The 23,159-nt window shown below is 46.3% G+C and overlaps 1 pseudogene; it reads right to left on the bottom strand.

Annotated features, from left to right (window-relative positions):
• Window positions 1-5,899: 5,899 nt before the first annotated feature.
• LOC136486704 (mitogen-activated protein kinase 15-like) lies at window positions 5,900-18,866 on the bottom strand (annotated as a pseudogene).
• Between the last annotated feature and the right edge of the window lie 4,293 nt (window positions 18,867-23,159).

The raw sequence follows: 23,159 nt of genomic DNA, 5'->3' as shown, positions 1-23,159 counted from the left end.
CCGCGAGGCATCCCATGACCCTCTACACTCCCTTGAGGTCTCGGATTGGTCCCATGTTGGTCACGGATGAGACCTTCTCTGGGTTGGCCTCGATGCCGTGTTCCAAGACTATGAACCCCAAGAGCATGCCTCGGGGGACCCCGAAGACACACTTTTCGGGGTTGAGCTTGATGCCCTTCTCTCTAAGGCATTTGAAGGCTATTTCCAAGTCGCCGACGAGATCACTGGCCTTCTTGGACTTGACCACGATGTCGTCCACGTAGGCCTCAACGGTTCGCCCGATGTGCTCACCAAAGACTTGGGTCATGCATCGCTGGTATGTGGCCCCTATGTTTCTGAGGCTGAACGGCATAGTCAGATAGCAGTACATGCCGAATGGTGTGATGAAAGAAGTCACGAGCTGGTCGAATTCTTTCATCTTGATTTGATGGTAACCGGAATACGCATCAAGGAAGGATAGGGTTTCACATCCCGCAGTGGAGTCAATGATTTGGTCGATTCGAGGTAATGGGAAAGGGACTTTTGGACATGCTTTATTTAAACCGGTGTAGTCTACACACATTCTCCACTTCTCATTTTTCTTCTTAACTAATATAGGATTAGCTAACCACTCTGGATGGGATACTTCCTTGATGAATCCAACCGCCAAAAGCTTCTGCACCTCCTCGCCGATGGCCCTGCGCTTTTCCTCGTTGAATTAGCACAGGCGCTGCCTCATTGGTTTGGAGCTAGCCCGGATGTCCAAGGAATGCTCGACGACCTCCCTCGGTATGCCCGGCATGTCCGAGGGACTCCACGCGAATACATTGGCATTCGCGTGAAGAAAGTCGATGAGCATGGCTTCCTATTTGATGTCAAGGGTGGCACTGATCCTCAGCGCCCGGTCGTCGGAGCAGGTGGGGTCGACCAGGACAAGCTTGACGGCCTCCATGGGCTTGAAAGTCCCGGCACGACGCTTGGAGTCAGGCGCCTCGCTACCAAGTCGGTCGAGGTTGATGATGAGGGTCTCGGCCTCCATGAGAGCCTCGGCATACTCGATGCATTCGACGTCGCAGTCGTATGCATGCTCGTATGTGGACTCGACTGTGATGACACCGTTGGGACCCGGCATCTTGAGCTTGAGGTAGGTGTAGTTGGGGACCGCCATGAACTTGGCGTAGCACGGCCACCCCAAGATGGTGTGGTAGGTTCCCTTGAACCCAACCACCTCGAAGGTGAGGACCTCCTTGTGGTAGTTGGAGGGTGCCGAAGCAGACGGGCAAGTCGATGCGTCCGAGGGGTCGCGTGCGTTTTCCTAGCATGATGCCGTGAAAGGGCGCGGCATCGCCTCGTAGTTGGGACTAGTTGAGCTCAAGGAGCTCCAGGGTGTTGGTGTAGAGGATGTTGAGGCCGCTACCCCATCCATCAACACCTTGGTAAGCCGGGTGTTGCTGATGATGGGGTCGACGACGAGTGGGTACTGCCCTGGGTTCGAGACATAATCGGGGTGGTCATCCCGATCAAAGGTGATCACCTCCCGAGACCAGTCGAGGTACCGAGGAGCGGCCACCTTCACTGAGAAGACCTCCCAGTGCTCCCTCTTTCGCTGGCGTGCCATGAGGCATGCTGAAGGCCCGCCAAAGATCATGAAGGCATTGTGCACCTCGGGGAACCCGTCATCCTTGTCGTCGTCCCTATCGTCGGCGTCCCTCTTCTTGGCATCGTCGCTGGGGAGCCCGAGCTTGGCGTAGTAACGCCGGAGCATGGTGCACTCTTCGAGGGTATGCTTCACCGGGCCCTGATTGTAAGGGCAGGGCTTCTTAAGCATATCGTCAAAGAGCCCAGGGCCTCGGGGATTCTTGCGATCTGCGGCCGTGACTAGACCGGCCTCGAGGACCTCCTGCTTCCCCTGGTGACCCTTTTTCTTTTTCTTGGGGAGGCGGGGGGCCGAGGCCCTGGGGGCCTTGTCCCTCTGCTTCCCCTTGGCGTCGTTGTCGGGGAAGATGGCTCCGATAGCCTCTTCGCCCGAGGCGAAGTTGGTGGCGATGTCGAGGAGCGTGGTAGCTGAGGTCGGCATGTTCTGGCCTAACTCTCGGACCAGGTCCCGGCAGGTGGTGCCAGAGAGGAAAGCCTGGACAATTTCTGAGTCGTCGACGCTAGGCAACTCGGTGCATTGCTTGGAGAAGTGTCGGATGAAGTCTCAGAGAGACTCGTCCGGCCCCTGGCGACAACTCTTGAGATCCCGGGAGTTCCCGGGGCGCACGTATGTGCCCTAGAAATTCCCGACGAAGACCTTTACCAAGTCACGCCAGTTGTGGATCTACAATGGAGGGAGGTGTTCGAGCCAGGCTCGCGCCGAGTCTGATAGGAACAACGGGAGGTTGCGGAAGACGAGCAGGTCATCGTTTGCGCCACCTAGCTGACAAGACAGGCGGTAATCGGCCAGCCAAAGCTCGAGGTTGGTCTCGCCGCTGTACTTTGCGAGGTTGGCCGGTTGCTGAAACCGGGCCGGGAAGTGAGCGCCGCGGATGGCCCTGCTAAAGACTCGAGGGCCAGGTGGCCTAGGAGAAGGACTGCGGTCCTCCCCACTGTCGTAGCGACCGCCTCGGTGCGGGTGGTAGCCTCGGGCGGGCCCCTCATTGTCGTGGCGCCATCGCCTACTGACCACGTCGTGGTCGCCTTGCGCCTTGTGACGGTCGTCGAGGCGGTCGTGCACTGAGGGGGCCCTGTTGGCCATCGGTGCCCGAGCGGGCTCGGGACGAACCGAGGCCTCCCTATCCTGCTGAGGCGGTGCCGTGGGAAGTTCTGAGGTGCCTTCGCGCCGTCGAGAGGTGGAACTCTCGGCCTATTGTACCGCGGCAGTCTCGAGGAGGTCCTGGAGCTCGCCGCGGGCCCATCGCCCCTCTGAGGTAGAGGGCTCGAGCATCGTTCGGAGTAGCATCGCCGCTGCCACGACGTTTTGGCTAGCGTGATGGAAGATAGGGGGTTGATCGTCCCCTTCGTCGTTGTTGATGCAGCGGTTGACGTCGCGAGCCCTCCGTCGGCCTGCTCCGCCATCACCGCGACCTCGCTGCTCTTGCTCGAGAGTGTCTTGGAGCTGCTGCAGAAGGAGTCGGTCTTGTTCGACCTTGGCCTAAAGCTCACGGAGCTGCTCCAGGTCCAGACGTCGAAGTTCCTCGTGGGCGGGGTTCTCGTTCCGCGCTGCTAGGGGCTCGACGGGTGGAGGTGTGGTGTCGCCTGCCCCTTCGCGGTGCGGGGAGCGGTTGCCTGCCCCTTCGTCCTCATCGCTCGCTCTCGGCATCCCGAGCCTGATGTGGAAGCACTCGCGAGTGGGGTCGTAAGTGCCTTCGTCATCGGAGTCGGAGTAGCCGAAGCAGTAGTCGCTCACGGCCAGGAAGTGGCGCATGGCTTCAGGGTCGTGAAGCCCAGAGAAGTCCGCTCCGACCCACGCCTCGTCCTCCTCCGAGGAGTCAGCGTCGGTGTGGGTCGAGGTTGTGGCGTTGAGGTCAAGGGCGAAGCGTTGGTGGCCCCCTGAGGGCTCCGCGTGAGCGAAAGCGTAGGCGGAAGCGTAGGCGGCGGCATTAGTCAACCCGAAGGGGTACGGGGATGGTGCCATCGCCGGGCTTTGCTCCGCCGAAGTCGACTCCTCAGGAGGTGGCGGGGCAGAGCTTGATGACGGGGCATCGCTGCGCGCTACCGGCGTCTTTCCCTTGCCCAGGCTTAAGCTTGACAGGTCCCCAACCAGGGACCCCGCACCAACAGCCGGGCATGGGATACCGGCGGAGCGCGGTGCGTCGCCCTGAGCTCGCGTGGTGTCAGGGTGGTCCCGCCCGCGTCGTGCCTAGCGAGCGCGACGAGAGCGGCGGCCCGGGCGCCGTCTGCGCCTGGGCTGCTGGTGCGTGATGTCGTCGTCGGTCGGTGGGGCTCTGGGTGTGAGGAGTACCATATCGTACTCACATCCTAGAGACATGAACTCTAGGCTCCCGAACCAGATCATCGTGCCGAGACGCAATGGTCGTACGGGGTCTGCCATCCGGGACTCGTTGGGATGACGAAGCTGACACGCATCAGATCCCCTACCTGACGCGCCAACTGTCGATGTTTTGGACCCGCGGGCCCTCAACTAACTAGTGAAAATGTACTGCGTGCCCCTAATCTGGATGGTGATGCAAAGAGACACAAGGTTTATACTGGTTCAGGCAATAGGTGCCCTACGTCTAGTCTGAGAGATCGATCTTGTATTCCTTGCACCGAGGTGCTTGTAGTAGGGGTTTACAAGCAGGGCGAGAGAGGGAGCTAGTCCCAGGTCTCTGCGTGGAGCGGTGTGGGTTGCTTGAGATATTGATCTCAGGCAGTGCGGAGGAGTGTGCGTATTACAGAGTGTTGCACGTTGCTTGCGCGTGTGTGTGTGATGTCTCCGTCTGTGCGTGCGTCTGAGCGTCTATCTGCGTTCGTCCCCCTAGAAACGGCCCCGGTCACTCCATTTTATAGTTGAAGGGGGGACAGGGGCGATACATATGTTCGCTACGCGGCGGTTCGTGAGCGGAGGCGGTATGCCCAGCCCTGTGGCTTGTCACTGTGGCGGTATGGTCGACAGAGCGGTCTTGTCCTTGATGCACTGGAGCGACGCACCGGTCACGCCTGATCCTATGCGACGTGGGAGCTCCAGTGATAGCTTGACGCAGGGCATGGCACATGCTGTGGACAACATGTCGGTCGCTGTATGTCGACAGCGTAGAGAGCCGAGGCTCAGTCAGTGCAGAGGCCGAACCATCGTGGGGGGCTCGGTGGGCGCGAATCCCGAGGCTGCCGAGACCCCGAAGTGGATGGCCAAGGCTCAGAGGGAGCAGTTGGTCCTGTACACTGATTCCGAGGCTACAGGTACCCGGACTTGACTCTCCACGTCGCGTTGTCCTCGGAGCAGGTGGGGTTAGGCAGCACAGTGCCGAATGGGTGTCAGTCGTGGGCACAGTGCCGAGCACAGTGGCCGGTAACCTCTGCCTCGTCCTGTCCCGGACGGCATGGCGTTGATGCGACTCCCATCTCGTCGGTCACTCCGCTGTGTCGAGCCGTCGTTCGGCTGATGTCGCGGGAGTTGTTGGTCGCGTGACGTCCCGGTCGAGGCGGCGGTGACGGAGTGACTGCCGAGCCGGCCTCGAGCGAGGCGGAGAATCGGTACCTCGTCCGAGGCCTTACGTGCGGGGTCTCAAGCGAGGCGGAGAATCGGTACCTTGCCCGAGGCCTTACGTGCGGGGCCTCGAGCGAGGCGGAGAATCGGCACCTCATCTGAGGCCTTACGTGCGAGGCCTCGAGCGAGGCAGAGAACCGGCACCTCATCCGAGGCCTTACGGGCGGGGCCTCGAGCGAGGCGAAGAATCTGTTCGAGGTGAGCCGGGCGGTCCAGCCGAGCCTCGGACAAGATGGGGGTTAGCCAGTAGTTGTCTCTTGGCTTCGATTTTTACAGGGTTTAAGCGATTTTTTCGGTTCTTACTTAGAGGACCCCTTTTTATGGTACCCGACACATGGACTAGAGAACCAAACATGGCCTTATTTAGCTCGTATATGATCATGTGAGGTGGTAACTGGCTATTTGCCGTTTCTTCTCTCTTAGTGCAATAACGCACATATCTTCTTTAGACAGGTATAATCTATGGGATAATAGGGACTACAAAATCAGAAATTGTAGAGAAATAAGGGGGTTTTGGGTTTTTATAGGTAGGTATAATGCCGATCTGAAACCTGCTATAGTGCTATCTTTCGACTTCAATCGTTGTAAAAGGGGCCCGAGCAATGTTCTCACAAGTCACAAGAAACACCGCCCTTTGCTACTTATTGAACGTCACTTACCGTTCGCCCCGCACACAATTCGTTATAAATTACAACCATAGGTTCCAGAGAAAGCTTGATACAAGTACACAAATTGACGTCTTCTAAGATTCCATTGTAAAAACAAATAGTTGATTGTTACTAAATTTGAATCGAAAGCTACAAGAAACAATATTTCTACGAATTCAATCTCAATGTTACATGTTACAGAAACGATCAGACAGCGTGTATAGTTTCAAGAACAAAGCTATGTCAGTAGCAGGCTAGCAGCCTCTTGCTGCCTACCACAATACTTTTACTATACACCGTACATGATTAATCTGAATCATCAATCAGCTAGTGAAGGCCAAATCTACATGGAACCAAGCAGCCCATCAAGCCTGCTTGAATTACAGTTCAGCTCAGACTGTCCCAGAAAAATGTTCACTCTGTACAGGATGTCATCTTTAACTGTGTCAGGATGTCTCAGAGATACCATATGAAGAGATCTGCAGATATTTTGTTATGTTTGCTGGTAGATTGCAGGTAAACCTACCAGTGACCATTCCGGCCATCTACTGTAGTAGGTAGTTTGTTTGGGATGTATGGCTTTGGCTGTCTAGTTTGGCTTGCATCAATCCTGTCAGTCTCGCTTGTTTCGCTCTTGCAGGTAGGAATTGTTCTGGAGTATGAGCCCCTAGGTGAAACACCAGTAGCACCAATTGCTGGGTTTTTAGCTGTCCTTCTCTGTTCATATTGGTAGGCAGCAGATGATGAACTGTTACCATATCGCATTGCAGAACCAACCACTCTAGCAGGCCTTGAAGCACCACCTGCCATTTGAAGTAACCCAAAATGAATGAGAAATAACAGAAAAATCCACTAAAGAGAATAGAAAATTTTTCATTAGAAAAAACAAGTCCAGGATATAATTTAATACAGAAAATCTATAATTCCCAACAAAACAAATAAGAACCTATTGCCATGGATCAATTGTCCAGAACACCAGTGGTAAAACCATTGACAAACAAAAGTAGATACCAAAGTGCACAAATAATTGATAAACAAATTCATCCCACTAGTTTAGCACACAGCCATTTTAGCCCATTACGTTTAGCATGGTGACAAGCTCAGGATGACTTGAAAGGGACCCCAAGGGGTCAAAACAAGAAAGTGAGGTGGGTGACAGGGTGCAGTGTTCAGTATTCTATTTTAGAGAAAATATCAGATCCTACTGAAAGGTTACTAGCATGACACAAAATTCTAGAGCTTTTTGGAACAAAACATTCAAATTTAAATTTGATATAATGAAAAGGTAAACAAAATAAAATTAGTCTCTCAAGTACGAACATATGTGTGACCCATCCAAGACAACTTGCTTATTACTGGCCCATGAGCTCAGATGTGTGCATGCTGCAGGAACAAGTTCCTTTTGAAGTTTAACCCTATTTGATTACGGGCTTATAGATGCTTTCCATCTGCAGCCACCGCAGGATTGCTCTGCCTGATCTGCAAAGGGAACTGAGTTTGGATGCATACAGTGAGGACTGAGTTTGGATGCATACAGTGAGGACAGATGGAGCAAAGAACATATTTGGCAACCACAGAGTCAGCTCAATGATGACGGAGCTAATCTTGGCGGCGCTGATGGAGTTGGGAGCAGAGAGAAACGAGGAAGAAAGGGACTACTCGCGTTGTGCCCTCGCAGAGAGAGGGAGGGAGGGAGGGAAAGAGAGAGGCTCTACTTATGGGCATAAGGCAGAACATTAGGTGGGCTGAATGGATCAAAGCACAAAAGCCCATCTTACATTGTTCCTTTTCTTTTATGTCTCTAATCTTACAAATTTATAACGGACCAAAGCACAAAGGTTCATCTTCTGTAACTACTCATACGTGGCATATCAAAGCTCATCGACCAGATTAGTTGGGGTCACTTGACCCAAACTAACCACTTCGACCAGTGTTCTCAGAAACCTGGAACTCGGTTCCCTCAGCCCCGAGTGGCAACCCGGACCACCCAAATTTTCTGGTGATTGTGTTGACTCACTCTCACCTAGCAAGGTGTGACTAATTTGAATTGGGTCAGGCACATTTAGTTTCTTTATAATGAGCTTCTTGTGCTGCATTGTTGTCAGCCTAATTTTGTGAGGACTTTTTCTTTTGGGTAGCTATATTTGAGGTTTCTTTTGGGTAGCTATATTTGAGGTGATAAATTGATGAATTTAAGTCAATTCCTTTTTGGGCATCAGGCAAGTGTAAGTTTTTCATGTGGTTAGTTGCCACAACAGATGCTGGTCAGCTGGTCGTCTTGCTCGAAGAGGTCTTCAACATCATGAGTGTTGCGTCCTGTGTGACCAGGAAGAGAAAATTGATCACTTGCTGTTGGCTTGTGTTTTTGCACAAATATGGTTCAGTTTGCTACGTCTGGTCGGTCTGCAGTCTCTTTGTCCACAACCTAACAAAACATCCTTTGAGTGGTGGGCAAATGCTGTGGAGAGTTTCTGAACAGGTCAAGAAGGGGCTAAATTTGATTGTCATCCTAGGTGCTTGGTCAATCTGGATTCACCGTAAGTCCGCCGTTGCGCTTTTTATGGTGGCACAATATGAGGCGGGGTGGGCATCGGATTAGCAGGTATATAATTGTCGGGATGCCCCAAAACATTTGGAGCAAAAAAAATCCAAATGGAAAAAAAGATAGCAGAAGCTACCCCCCTAGTTTAACTACAGTGATGACTTCAGCAAGGGAAGAGCTTCATCTTTGGAGTGTGGCCAGGCACGGCGTTTCCTACCTTGTTGCCCTTGCACCAACTTATGGCCAGTCCTAGAGGCTGCTGGTTGTGGGTCGTGGTCAGGTTGAGTTGTGTTTGAAGGCACAATCATGGTGTTTTGTTAAGTGAGGGTGGTGTGGTGTTGTTTCTGTTCTAAACCCTTTTTCTTCTTAATATAATGATACACAGCTCTCCTGCGTGAGAAAAAAACAATTCCTTTTCAGAAAAAAAAATGTTTTTTGTTGGACTGTGGAGCTTGAGCTTGAGTTGATTGCTTGTATTAATCAACATGAACAATTTACTCAACTATTCCATACTTTCTTCAAGATAAAATTTATGCTTCCATTCCACTTCCAACATGAACAAGATGCACAATCATAAGTATATATAGAAAATAGCAGTCCAAGATGCATCATGCGGAATGACCATGTCCATAACATCACAATGAGGAAGTATAATTTAGACACCAAAGTGGCCAATTTGCATGACACCAGGGAGTAGACCATGAACAAATTAAACAATCATGACTTAAGTGATGAATGGAACACATGCTGCTAAATAGGAATTGGTTGCAAACCTGCCACTGAAGATTATTGATGTATAGCAAAAAGATATTACTTTATGTTGTTAGCAACAATGATGTGCCAATAGCTTTTTGGAGGCTACATGTGCTCACCTTGAGGAACTCGATTTGCACCAACAGAGGAAGAATCTAGCTGTCCCCTCTGCGTTCATCTCTGATTACACACTTGGAAAGATCCTCCATGACATTGGCTGTGCTTTTAGTTCGATTATCCGAATATAACACACAAGGCCTGTTTATGCACAAGTGTCAAGTATAGAAAAAGATGCACTCAGTCAAATGTTAGGTTTTTAGTTAAAGTAAATCACAAGAGGGAATGGAAATATTACCTTGGAAGAGAGTTGTGTTGCCTCTCAGGTGGAGCTGCTGTTGATCCCTTTGCGTAGTGTTCTTCAAGATATGCAAATTGCCTCTTAAAATGATCCACAGCACTGCAAGCAGAGTAATGCAATTCAGTTTAGTCGAATGATGCAGCAGAGTCCAGTTCAATCAACCATCACCCCTCCCACTTCAACAGAACAAAATATATATGTCTACTCTGATCTTTGTTTGTTACTCTCCAAATAAATTGAGTTTAAAATTATATGCATGGTACACCAAAATGTTCATTTGTAATCTGTAGTTTCCTGCAATTACTTTTCCCCAATTATTCATTACATCTGCAAAACAGTTAAGTACCAATTATTACCCTTTGTCCTAAGTCAAACTATTAACTATCTTATTTTTGACCAAATTTATACAAATAAACAATATTTATATTACCAAATAAGTACCATTAGATTCATCATGGATAATATTTGCATAGTACATTTCTTATGTGGACCTTCTCTATAAACTTGGTCAAACTTAAGATAGTTTGACTTTAGACAAAACATAAACATCAGAATTTTTTTTGGGATGGAGGTAGTATGCGCCTAACTGTGCCATACTAGTATTCATTTTTTTTTTTTAAATAGCAGTAATAACAAGATAAAAACGTCTAAGAGTGTTTAACAAAGAACTAGACAGTCTAAATTTATATTTTTGAACGAACATGCAGGGAAGCTGTGCATCATTGCATTAATAGGAGCTACAACACACACACACCCCACTGACAGGACTTCAGTCATATTTTGATGCAATGAGAGAAAAAAAAACTTGGCATGACAACACACCTTGGGTACATGAAACCAGTTGACTCGGTCCCCTCAAGGAATTCTCTCAACATATTTGGATGATACTCCAGAATTTCTCTGTAAATGAGTTCCCTTATATCTTCTTTGGTAATCCTCTGCCTCTCAAACTCAAATTCCAGCTTTGTCACAGGCTGTGCTGATGGTTCTCTATCCACATTGGCTATGTTCTTGAAATATGGATCAGCAAGGGCCTGAATGTATAAGGTCAATTAGATGTTGTTAACATTCAGAGGACAGATGCTGCTATTTGATAGGAAAACAAGCAGATTATTAAAAAAAAAAAAAAAAACTCCTCTGCACTTGGCCTATCTTTCAGATCAGAAGCTAGCATCTTCTCCAATAAACATAATGCAAGTGGATCTGCATTTGGAAATTTCTAAGCGGTATAGGCCTTTTCCGCCTCATACTGCTCAGGTAGCGCTTGGCCTTCTCATTTCGAATCTGTTCCATGAAGAGTACATGTAGCAGACATCATTAGAAAGTAATTGAAGATGACAAGCGACTCTTTTATATGTAAAAATACCCACCCTAGAGATTGCTTCAGGAGATGGTGTTCCCAGGAGATCTGTAATTATATCAAGTTGATGTACCACATTTTTCCCAGGGAAGAGAGGTTTTCCAGTTAAAAGCTCTGCAAATATACAGCCAATGCTCCATACATCTATTGCTGGAGTATACTGCAACAATACAAAACATAATAATGTTCAACAATGCTCCAGAGAATCTACAGCACAGAAGCATGTCTAGAATGCTGGAACTATGCAGCATCCAATTTTATGCACAGAGAAACAAAAACACAGAAGAACCTTTTATTCCAACACAAGCTACCAAAAAAAATAACAGGGTAAAAAGCAAAGAGTATTAGTAATAGTAACAATAGTAGTATAATAATATTTGATACAGAAGTATGTGAGAAAATTCAAGGTGTTATGGATGGCGTTGGGGTTGTTGGGATCGAGAGGAGCGAGTTGAGGGAAGTGGCGGCGATGTGCGTGCTACAGTACCCATAGCGCTACAGTATCCGCGGGTACTGTTCATGTGGTGGTGGCGGCGGCTAGGGCTAGGGCCGCAGGGGGAGGCCGGCCGCGGGATTTCCTTCTAATCTCTTGCTTGATTAGATTGATACATCTCCTCTCCTTATATAGAGAGGTTTACTTGACTCCTAAGCAAGCGACTAATTAACCCTAACGGGCTAAGGCCCAATAGGCCCTTGACTCCTCTAACACTACTCCCCACCCGGACATGCAGCTCGTCCTCGAGCTGCGACCTAACAATGATGCTAACTATGGCTTCACTGGACACAAACTGAACACCTAAGAACAAGCCTTTTACATCTCGGCTTATTTCAAATAAACTCGACTCTTTATTCTTGAATCCTGAAGATGCGGCGGACACCCTCCGCGTGCTGGACAGGCTCGTGTAGCCGCCTGGATCCCATGGAGACCATCGAAACGAGAGGGTTGCACGGGTACGGCTGTCTGGAATCAATCGCAACAGCGACCAGCGGAGACGACCTCGTGGCGGCCGACAGCGAAACGCGGCAGCGCTAGGCAGTGCGTCTCCGCCGGTGACAAAGAGGAGTGCGCTTCTTCTATCATCACTCCCATAGAACTGGAGTGCGCCGCCTGCGGGAACAGCCCCATGCTCGCGCCTAGAGACAGCAACTGGTCGGCGTGGTTGTTGTTGGCCGTTCGACAGGGCGAGGCCGTGCCCCCCTTGCCGAGGTCGATCGCCGTCAAGGCCGCCTCATGCATCTGCCGGCGCATCTCCTGCAGTCGGCGCCGCGCTAGGAGGCCACGTGCTGCAGCCTGTAATCGCACCGTCGCAGACTGACAATCACTCTTCTGCGCAAGCGCCACTTGCACGGTTGCTGCCGCAGTGGCGATCTGATCGCCCGGCTGTGCACCTATGAATGGAGGCACCGGCACGCCGAGGACGAGGCCCGCCGACTGCGCGCCCGCGGATGAGGGCACCGACGCCGGCTGTGCGCCAATGTTATGGACGAGGGTCGCGAGGACGTCCATCTGGCGCTGCAGGTGGTCGAAGGTCGCCATCCACTCACCGAAGGCGCCTGTGGAAGGTGCAGGCTGCTGCGCAGGCAAGGGCGCCACAGTGGCTGTGGCGGTGGTGAACACGGGCGGAGCTGCGGAGGACAGGGCCAGCGTAGCCCAAGGATGTGTGCCGAGCGGCGTGGAGATGGGCACGGCGGCGTAGGATCCGGCCGGCGGCGCTACGGAGAACAGGGCCGGCGCAGCCCAGGGATGTGCGCCGAGCGGTGTGGAGAAGGGCACAGCGGCGTAGGATCTAGCCATGGTCTCTGATATCAGATTGTTATGGATGGCGTTGGGGTTGTTGGGATCGAGAGGAGCGAGTTGAGGGAAGTGGCAGCGATGTGCGTGCTACAGTACCCGCAACGCTACAGTATCCGCGGGTACTGTTCACGTGGTGGTGGCGGCAGCTAGGGCTAGGGGCGCAGGGGGAGGCCGGCCGCGGGGCTTCGCCCACGGCCGGCAAGAGAGAAGGGATTTCCTTCTAATCTCTATTGATACATCTCCTCTCCTTATATAGATAGGTTTACTTGACTCCTAAGCAAGCGACTAATTAACCCTAACGGGCTAAGGCTCAATAGGCCCTTGACTCCTCTAACAGAAGCAGGTTGAACAAATAACATCATGTACATTACAAAAGTAAAAGTGATTACAAATGTCGCGATACACACAAGATTACATTTTACAGGCTTACAACCTAGTCCATGTATACAAGCAATCACATCAGGTAGAACTAGAAACATTATGAAATTTAGAACTCCTGGATCCTAGACATGTTTACCAGATTAACATAAAAGGAAAAAAATCACTGACATTCAAGCGTGAGGATTCATATCAATCATCAGATCACTAACCTTAGAGAAAAAAGATCCACACAGCTCAGGAGCTCGGTACCATCTTGTTGCAACATAATCCTAAAAGTATATTAAACAATAAATGTTAAAATGATGGCCATGTATAACATTAATGTGTTTTTATACATGAGAGTTGAGTTTTGTGTACCGTCCAGAAGATGGCAGTAGGAGTATCATTGAAAGCTACTCTTGCAAGTCCAAAATCACATATTTTAAGCTTGCAATCAGCATTGGCCAAAATATTTTTTGGTTTTAGGTCTCGGTGAAACACATTTGCTGTGCAAAAAAAAAAACAATGAATAGAATGCATTGGATTAATTGATATTGACGTTAATGACCAGAACAAGATAGAATGGTGTATTTACAAAAAAGTTTTGCTCGTTCTGCTTTCTAGTTCCTAAATTTTTGCCACATTTACTTATTGATGAAAATATTATTGTTTGTTTGTACAAATTGACTAGTGCAACTAGAGAATATAGCTTCTGCAAGACTTCCATTTGACACAAGAAGACAACAATTAGCTATTATTATTGCAAGAGTCAGCTATTTCTAATCATACAAAAAAATTAGGAAAATCCTCCTTTGTACCACAAGGGAAATACTTCATATACAGCATATGACAAATCACAACCACGTGACTGGTTAGCATGGCTCAAATAGGGCCCCTAGTACTGGGCTCAACTCCCCGTGGGAGCGAATTTAAACAAGCCTCTGTTAAAAAAACACTCCTCGTCGGTTGCGGTCCTAAGTTATACGTGTAACCAGTCCTGGCACTTGGTAGCACATCCAGGGCAACTGGCCTTCAGGGTGTTTCTTGGCCTGAGAGAAGCTTCTTCTTAAGTGCAATGCCGTGGGGGTGGTCTTTCCCAGGCAGGTTGTTTTTTTAAACCCTCCAAAGTTAGTCACCACCCATGTTATCTGAACTCTATGATCTCTTGGATGTAAAGAGTTGTAAAGCCATGTTGTGTGTATCGCTCTTGTTTCAAGCATGCTTCTCATGGGAAATTAAAAATGACTGCACCTCTGCAACAAATTATAGGGTCTTAAGAAGAATAGTATACCAAGCAGGACACAAATTAAAATGTGACAAGCATACCTAGGAAAGCTATTCTTGAATCAAATTCTAGAAGTAGAACCATGTTCCATGGGCAAAGTGTGTAGCTATAGGTAACTGGGGGGAAGAGGAACAGTTACACAAGGTATCGGCAGGGCCATGTATAGAGTGAAAGAATGCAATGTGGGTGGAGATGCACAGGAGTAACAGAAACATAAGGAAAAGAAAGAGGAAAGAAACCGAGATAACTTCATGATTCCGACAGCCTGATCCCATATAGGAGATAGGGCCTAAAAATGGAAATTAACTGTTTGGTAAGTAATCGATCTTACCCAAACAAATTACAAAAAGAGATATGTTTAGCACCTAAATTTGGCTGGCTAGGGTTGGCTGCTCCCTGCATGGGCACCTGCTATACTCGTGACACCATATGAAAACCTGATTGAGACGACGAAGTAATAAAAAAAATTAAATTCCTGCAGGCAACGGAGAAGCTTGATTTGCACCAGAATGAAAAATCTTGTTTCACTTCCAGATACTAAGATGGCTAGACATTATTAGAATAAAAAATAAAAAAAGCTGACATAGCCTCCTTTTTGACGAAATGATATTAGCCACCGTGCGCGTACTAGGAGGATTCTACTTGGCCTTGTCTCAATCGTCTGCATGAGATCTATGTCGCCCCCCATGACCATATGCAGCAATTGTTGGCTATGGCCCCATTTGGATCCACTAGCAGCTCATAGTTGGCTACCTATTAGTTAGGTGTTGTTTGGATCTAGGAGCTAAAAGGTGGGTGCATTTATGGTTTTGTCAATCATGCCATTCACCTTTTAGAGGCTATTGGTAGAGCACATGGATAGAAAAGTGTTTTTTCACTATCTATTAACTGGGTTGGGGCAGCCAGTGAGATAGTTGTTCGCTGGGTGATTTTTAGCTGGCCTATTAACTAAGCCTATTTGGATCCACCCCAGCTAATTTTTAGCAGCTAATAGTTAAAAAATATGAATTGCAGTGTGAGCATAATATACCAATCAAGTGATAAAAGGAGAAGTAAAAGAAAACCGAGTGTAGTTTTCCTGGCCAGGTAGTTAGTATCTCACCTAATTATAAATATCCTAGCATCCTACAACTTTCTATTCCATTATTCCACTAAGAAACATGGGTATATGGGCACGTTCCACCTGGAACAGCTAGCATACTTAATTAGGGGCAAAAGGTTTTTCCTAAAACAACAATTATGGTTAACATGTGGAAAATGAAAAGAATACTGATGAAAATTACATGCATCTAAAACATAATGACTATTGATGACAGAGGACCATTCACTTCTAGAAACAGCACTCCTTGAAGAAAAAGGTTAGAATATGTAAAGGGAAGATTTTTCAAATGAGAATAACTAGTTACCTGTATGTATGTACTTCAATCCTCGAAGTAATTGATACAGGGAAAATTGATAGTGTTCTGGAGTCAAGTCATCGTTAGCCTTTATAACTTGGTGTAAATCAGACTCCATGAGTTCAAACACAACATATATATCCTTGAATTCCCTCCTAGGCGAAGAAAGTGGACAATACAGGTTTCAAGCTTTGGTACACAGGGACAGTTGCGAATAGAAATGGAGTAGGAGTTTTGATTGATAAGAGCCTCAAGAATAGTGTGGTGGGAGTGAGAAGACAAGGAGATAGGATTATCTTAGTCAAGCTTGTCATTGGTGATATGGTCTTGAACGTAATTAGTGCGTATGCCCCCCAACTAGGCCTCGACGAGAGTGCTAAGAGACAGTTCTAGGAAGACTTAGATGGCCTGATTAGAGCTGTACCTAGTAGTGAGAAGCTTTTTATAGGAGGAGATCTTAATGGGCATGTAGGTACTACAAGCGCTGGTTTTGAGGCAGTTCATGGAGGTTTTGGGTATGGTAGTAGGAATCAGGAGGGGGAAGAAGTTCTGGACTTCACGGTAGCTTTTGACCTGATGATAGCCAACACTTTCTTTAGAAAGAGAGAATCTCATTTAGTGACCTTCAGCGGCGGACAACACTCTAGCCAGATTGACTTTGTCTTCACAAGAAGAAAGGACAAACGAGCATGCTTGGGTTGCAAGGTGATACCAGGGGAGTGTGTTGTTTCTCAACATAAGCTTTTGGTGGCGGACTTTCGTTTTCAGGTGCGTGCCCGTAGGGATAAACAAGCTAAGATTGAAAGAACAAAGTGGTGAAAACTGAAAGGGGAGACGTCAGAGGTATTCAGGAAAAGGGTTATCAAAGAAGGCTCTTGGAAGGAAGACGAGGACATAAACAACATGTGAGAGAAGATGGCAACCAACATTTGGAAGGTGGCCTCAGAGGTGTGTGGGGTAACCAAAGGAAATAGAGACGAGGCTAAAGATACTTGGTGGTGGAACGAGAAAGTCCAAAGGGCTATTAAGGAGAAGAAAGAATGCTATAGACGCTTGTACCATGACAGGAGTGTGGACAACATAGAGAAGTACAAGGTGGCAAAGAAGACTGTAAAGCGAGTTGTAAGTGTGGCAAAGGGTAGAGCGTACGAGAATCTTTACCAACGTTTGAGTACGAAGGAAGGAGAAAAGGACATTTATAGGATGGCTAGGGTTCGTAAGAGAAAGACAAGGGACTTCAACCAAGTTAAGTGCATTAAGGACGAAAGAGAGCATCTCTTGGTGAAGGAGGATGAGATCCGACATCGATGACAAGAGTATTTTGATAAATTGTTCAATGGTGAGAATACGGACACAATATTTCAGTTGGATGACTCTTTTGATGACACCAATAGGCACTTTGTGCGGAGAATCCAAGGATCTGAGGTCAGAGAGGCGTTGAAAAGGATGAAAGGAGATAAGACGATGGAACCGGATGGTATCCCAATCGAGGTGTGGAGATGCCTCGGGGACATAGCTATAGTATGGCTAACCAAGCTGTTCAACCATATTTTTCGATCGAACAAGATGCCTGATGAGTGGAGGAGAAGTATATTGGTACCGATCTACAAGAACAAATGGGATATTCAAAGTTGTACTAATTACCGGGGAATTAAGTTGATGAGCCATAATATAAAGCTATGGGAGAGAGTTATCAAGCATCGCTTGAGAGCAATAACGCGGGTCTCTATAAACCAATTTGGTTTCATGCTTGGAAGGTCAACCATGGAAGCCATTTTCTTAATAAGATAAGTTATGGAGCGGTATAAGGAGAAGAAGAAGGACCTACACATGGTTTTTATTGATTTGGAGAAGGCTTATGATAAAATACCAAGACATGTTATGTGGTGGGCTTTGGACAAACATAAAGTCCCAATGAAGTACGTCGGGCTCATTAAGGACATGTACAACAATGTTATGACTAGAGTTCGAACAAGTGATGAAGACACGGATGACTTTTCGATTAGGATAGAACTACATCAAGGGACAGCTTTGAGCCCTTATTTGTTTGCCTTAGTGATGGATGAGGTCACAAGGAACATACAAGGGAACATCCCTTGTGTATGCTTTTCGCGAACGATGTAGTGCTAGTTGATGAAAACCGGACAGGAGTGAATCAGAAACTAGAGTTATGGTGGGAGACTTTGGAGTCCAAAGGTTTTAGACTCAGTAGAACTAAAACTAAGTATATGAGATGTGACTTCAGCACTACTACTCGGGAGGAGGAAGATATTAGTTTGGAAGATCAAGTAATGCCTAGGAAGGATAACTTTCGATATTTAGGACAATGCTACAGAGAGACAGAGATATTGATGAAGATGTTAACCATAGAATCAAAGCAGGGTGGATGAAGTGGCGGCAAGCATCTGGTGTCCTATGTGACAAAAGGGTACCACGGAAGCTAAAAGACAAATTTTATAGGACGGCGATTAGACCTGCTATATTGTATGGTGCAGAATGTTGACCTACAAAAGACGACATGTTCAACAGATAAGTGTCGTGGAAATGCGTATGTTGCGTTGGATTTGCGGTCATACAAGAAGAGATCGAGTTCGGAACGATGACATACATAATAAATTAGGGATAGCACCAATTGAAGAAAAGCTTGTCCAACACCGGTTGAGATGGTTTGGACATGTCCAACGGAGATCTCCAGAAACACAGGTGCGTAATGAAATCCTAAACCAGGATAGTAACATAAAGAGAGACAGAGGAAGACTAAAGTTGACTTAGATAGAGGCAATAAAAGAAGACTTGAAAGGATGAAATATACCCAAAGACTTAGTCTTAGATAGGAGTGTTTGGAAGATAGCTATCTACGTGCCTGAACCTTAATTGCTTCTGGTGGGTTTCAACTCTAGCCTACCACAACTTGTTTGGGACTTAAAGACTTTGTTGTTGTCGTCGTCCCTCCTTGATGGAGGAAGTAAAATATGTTTTATTTCTACAATATCCGGATGTCGCAGGAGCCGAAGCAGCTTGATCTCACGAAGTATACGTGTTGCATCAGACACAAGTTCAAATATTTCATTTTTCTTTATTGCAACCTTTTCACCAGTGTGAGTGTCCAAAGCAGAGCAAACCACACCCCGTAACTTCCTTTTGCTATGACCTCTTCTATCTTGTACCTGCTTCCCTCACCATACTCAGTGAAAAAATCCATTCAGGGGACGCCTGCATCACACAGATAATGAATGAATAAGCTTGAACAATGTTGTTCTCAGTCATTATTGATACAAATACATTTGCAGATAAGCTAAAATAGACAAAGAAACCACAGCACCAGAAACCAAGGATCATAGAGAATAGGATATAAATAACATTATATCTTTCTTAATTCTAAGATTGTATGGTTAGACCAGGACACAAATGTAAAGGGAATGGGAAATCAGCACTGACATAAACAGCTTGAGCTAACTAATCAATTTGTTTGGAGGACTGTAAACAGACCAAGCATGAGCAAACCATATAGAAGTGTAAAACAACCTGAAGCTTAGGAAGAAGGAAGCGAAACTTGATAATTTGCATTGATTTTGCACAAAGGCATATGCTTTCTCAAACCAAAAGCAAGAATCAATAAAATATATCCTGCTAACGACATGGATTTAGAACCCAACACCACATCACACATGCCAACTTGGAAGAGGAAGGGAACTTGACTTGTCCCTGGATGAACAGCAGCAGTGAGATAGCCCTGCCACCTCTGCCAATGACGAGGGTGATACAGACATGCCTCTGAATCTGACTGACTCCCATTCCAGAAACGATTGAAGTTGCCCGCGCTTAGTGATGGCAAGGGACTGCATGGTGCTGACACTGGCCAGTCCATGGTGAGGATCCATGAGTTGCTACAGGTAAGGGTTTCCACGCTGCTGGTTGCGAGTGTATTGGCTGCACCAGGCATGAAGATCGACTCCACAACCACTTGCACGAAGAGGCAGCAACCATTTGGGAGAGAGGGGGTGAGGAATTGTGAGGTGGAAAAAGTATACACAGCCCTACCAAAACAGACAAGATTAATGTAACTAGTTAATGCTGTAATTAATGAATCCTTGAATGAATAACATCCAAATCGCAAACACCTATTTTCAAAAGTATATTCATTTCCAAAATATTTCAATGTGTTGCCTTCTATTGTTATTATGCCCGAAATTTCAGTAATCAATACCGAAAAATTTTGTTCAGCAATCGGCATTGGGGAAAAAAATCCTTATTAATATATTGGTTCAGTGCATATCAAGAAAACAGATCCAAATCTTAAAAAAATAAAAAATAAAAAACAGATCCAAACAATAGACCATTGGCAGATAGCAATACCAGATGCATCCGATTTCCAGGTTCAACAATACACCCCCTTCCAGCCAGCAAAGCAAGTCGCCACCCATTTGGAGCTACTCTCAACAATACGGAGTGACTACCATTGAAATTTCTAGCCGACCAGGATAGTTGAACAGAAAGTCAACAAATAATCAAGAGCTCCAAGCTTAAGCTATCTGCCCAAAGCGAGTATGTTTGCAGAAAGCAATTGACAACGAAGAATCATGCAGACACGGACGGACGAACTACGGATCCTACAGTTGAACCCCAAAACATTTCGAAAAATAAACTGCAGCTGCATCTTGGAGGTGTCAATTTATGTCGATCTTGGGCGCAGAACAAAAAAAACGACCATTCACAGGTAGATTCAGATCAGTTGCAGGGCAAAAATCCGCGACAGACTGAATAGCGAGAAAGAAAGATTTGGTTTTGGTTCTGAGAACAAAACTAAATCTGAGAACAAGGGAGTCCGCCCGTGGAAGCTAGAGTCGAGGGCTAGTGGGATTACTTGTACCAGCAAAAGGGGAACAAATCTACGCCCGTGACGGAGGGCCAGCGCTGTGGTGGCAGCAACAACGAGCTGAGGATGCGGCGGCGGAGGATCCAGCTGAGATGAGAGGATGACAAAGGACGGCGGCCTCGCGCTCGCAGTCGGCAGCTTCGCGGGGTTTTTTCCTTTTTTTATTTAATTTGTCCAGGTTTTCGACTTTTACAAGCGGCACGTGATTTCGGCTGATTTAATATTATTGACAGAATAAACTGAACCGAACACTCGGTGTGTGTTGTGGGAGCTCCGAAGTAAGGCCTTGTTTAGATTGAGAAAAATTTCAACCCGATGAATAGTAGCACTTTCGTCTTATTTGGTAAATATTGTCCAATCGTGGACCAACTAAGTTCAAAAGATTCATCTCGTGATTTCCAACTAAACTGTGCAATTAGTTTTTTTTTTTACCTACATTTAATGCTCCATGCAAGTGGCTAAAAATTGATGTGATGGAGAGAGAGTGAAAAAACTTGGAATTTTGGGGTAATCTAAACAAGGCCTAAGAAGGCCGTTTTAAGCGGCAGAGTTTCTCTCGTGCATCTAAAGATGGGCAATGGGGCTCCGATACCCGATACTCGATGGGTATTTGATCCATTAGAAAATAGGGATGGAATTATATCTTTATCCATGGGTATCTAAATGGACAAGAATCCATCCCGACGGATATAGCGGGTACAGGAATGTTCCCTGTTTACCCGTCCCTGTTACCCATTGGGGAACCCGACTATTTGAACTGTCATGCGAGTATTAGGCCCAAAGAAACTCAACATAGGTATTTTGGCTCAAATCTGAACAATCATATATATAGTTTGTGTGTTTTAGGAACCCTAGTTCAATTTTTTCTCACTATCTCCGCCAGCAGCACAAGCACGCCAGTCTCACGAGCGCTCGTGCCCCTCGCTTCCTCAGTTCGGTCTCTCTGCCACCTTTGCTCGTCCTCCTCACAACCTCGCTCCTTCTCCTCGGCATCTCCGAGACTTCGACACTTATACCTGGGTGAAGAAGAAACGTCTCCGATTGCAAAGCTACGACCACAAGTATCCTTGTTTATCGGGTATGCAGTACCCGTCGGGTATCTGTTACCCGACCGATGCCCGACGGGTACGGAGATGGGCAAGAATCTATACCCGAGATAGTTAACGAGGACAGGGACAGGATGAATTCTCCGTAGCGGGAAAGAGAACGTTCCAGTGATACCCGACGGGTACATCCGTTGCCATCCTTGTGCGTCGGCTCCAATTCCAGGAATCGTGCGGAAGAGCTATGGCGAACGGATGAAAACGTTTGTCACTGTATTTGTCAAAATAAAAAAAAAGTTTTTCACTGTAAAAACTCCAAAACGACTCCGACTACTTTGGAGGAACCTTAAAAAAAAGTCCTACCAAATAAGATCTCATATTAAAAAGAAGTAGGACGGCCGATAACGAGTGGTCCATTCTCAAAAGTAACCCGGTTAGACATTGAGTGAATTGGGAGGAATAATTGACCTCTCTCAACTATTGTATAAGTCTTATTTACCTCCCTTAACTATAAATCGTTTTTTGAACTCCTCCAACTATTGAAACCGCTCAATTTACCTATTTGATGGTTTTTAAGAGTGATTTTTAGCTGACGTGGCGCCACATCAGCCTCATATATGGTGCCAAGTTAGCCACGAGGAAGATAAATTGGACTTTCTGGACTTCAAGAGGATCAATTAGACTTATACAAAAATTTAGAGATATTTTTTTCAAAAAATATCTGAATATTTTTCTAGAATAAACATACATTTTAAAAATACTAAAATCTGATTTAATATTAGAAAAATAATAGATTTTTTAAACTCAAAACATGGAACAAGTTTCATATTTTTCCTAAAATCACGCTCCTAAAATTTTTATAAATAAATTTGCAAAAAAGTCTAGAACAATTATGTATTTAAAAACACTAAAATTTTATTTAGTATTAGAAAAATGGTAGAAAAAATTATTTCAACTTAGAAAATTATGAAACCAATTTCATTCTTTTAAAAAAAAATCATGCTCTATATTTTTCTGAGGTAGGCACCATAATATAAATCTTGATTTTAGGAAATGCATAAAGTCCAATCCTAAACCTATCCAGTTTGCCTCCCTGCTGAATCATGTGCTACCGTTGCATGTGTAAACCTATAACGGCGATGATGAAAGGGAAGCGATCGCATCCATTCGGTTGTTGTCGGTCAAGTCACAGAAGTTGGTTCGGGAGGCTAAGAATTCGCATGCAGACTGTTGTTGGTTGCTGCTACGTGTTTCCAAGTTAAAAACAAATTTTATAAAATTTAATCAGGTCTTAGTATTTTTTAATGCATATTTACTCTAGAAAAAATATTTGGATAACTTTTTGAAAATTTATTTCTATATTCTTTTATGAAGCATAATTAACCTCCATGAATAATGGTGAAAGTTTGATTTACATCCCTTATGGTTGACTTGGTGAAAGGTCCTTGTTTGGTTTTAATAATTGAGTGACCACCTAGGTGAGTTGAAATGTGTTTTTTTGAAATATACAGGTGATTAATCCACAGGTACACTAAGTGTGAGCAACCTATGCTGTGGAGGTGAAAATGGCATGATA

Source organism: Miscanthus floridulus, chromosome 10 (assembly GCF_019320115.1).
Source record: "Miscanthus floridulus cultivar M001 chromosome 10, ASM1932011v1, whole genome shotgun sequence".
NCBI lineage: Eukaryota > Viridiplantae > Streptophyta > Magnoliopsida > Poales > Poaceae > Miscanthus > Miscanthus floridulus.
Note: the sequence above shows the minus strand (reverse complement) of the source record. Positions and strands in the feature narration are given on the sequence as shown.